Genomic DNA, 1,214 nt, shown 5'->3' on the forward strand with positions numbered 1-1,214 from the left:
CATCAACACTGATTTTGTGTTGAAATAATGCACGTATAGCAATGTTTTAATTCCAATAACCTGTGTGGCTGTGCCACACAGCCCTCTGATCCATGTGATCTCTAATGTTGTTATTCTGTCCTTCCAGTTGCGGCGGGCGGAGGAAGCAAGCAGCCGATTCAATGTGAATGATAGAGCAAGCTTCAACTTTATTGAGAGAAATCACACCTTATATAAGCAATCTACAATACACTACTTGTAACTCTATTGGATACATTTAAGAAACTACATTATAGTATGTCAGCCATTGGGTACATCTAAAAGGTCACATTATAATATCCCAGCCCCTTGTGGCATCTCTGGTATGCATAAACATCTTTCTTGCTGTGAACCTGCTTCTCTCCCAGGGTTGTTTTGCTTTGACCCCCAAGGTCATAATGTGCCCCAATTTATCTCTGTGTTCTCACAACAATCCTCGCTAGCACAACTGAGCCCTGGGTCTTCATCCTTGTTTACAGAACTGTACCCTGGGTTCTTTCCTTTGTTTACCTCAGGTGGTTGGGACCGACTTCTGTAGGGAGCTATGGCCGACCAGCTCCTGCAGGGAGCTATGGCCTTGGTCTCTGCAAGCCGTTCTCCAACAATTCCCCCTTTTTCTTTTTGTGCAGGCTGCACAAGCATAAATTTACTAATATTTCTCATTATACAACTATATGCCATCTTACTACTTACTACAATCAATAATACTATTCCTAATCACCGCCATAAACTGTTAAAGGTACCCTATTAAGTACAAAGCATCCCATATTAACTATATTCAAAGGATAGGACTAAATACTACAAAATAAACAGTAAGGAAAATATGGAATAGCACAATTAATAGAAGTACTAATACTCAGATCTGCAATGGTTAGGGAACCCTGGATACAGCGAAAATTTAGAATGCCCTTCCTCACAAACTGGAAACCCTACGTGATGCGTCCATCCGTAGGTGAGGCATCCAAAGTTGCTGCAAGCAGGTCCAGCCCTTAAAGCAACAGGCCAAAATAACTGGCAACTTTCTTTGAGTGGAAACATCTGATTTCATCCTCCTGTTGGGTTCCACCTGGAGCCTGGCCAGTACTCCAGGGGGAAAACCAAGGGAGTTTCTAAATAAGGTTAAATACTTGAGCTCTTAATTCTTAATATTACTAAACAAAGAAAGTGGAATACACACATTCTTACAGCATCTTATT

Source organism: Athene cunicularia (assembly GCF_003259725.1).
Source record: "Athene cunicularia isolate RWA chromosome 1 unlocalized genomic scaffold, athCun1 chr1_part1, whole genome shotgun sequence".
In the NCBI taxonomy this organism is placed as follows: Eukaryota; Metazoa; Chordata; class Aves; order Strigiformes; family Strigidae; genus Athene; species Athene cunicularia.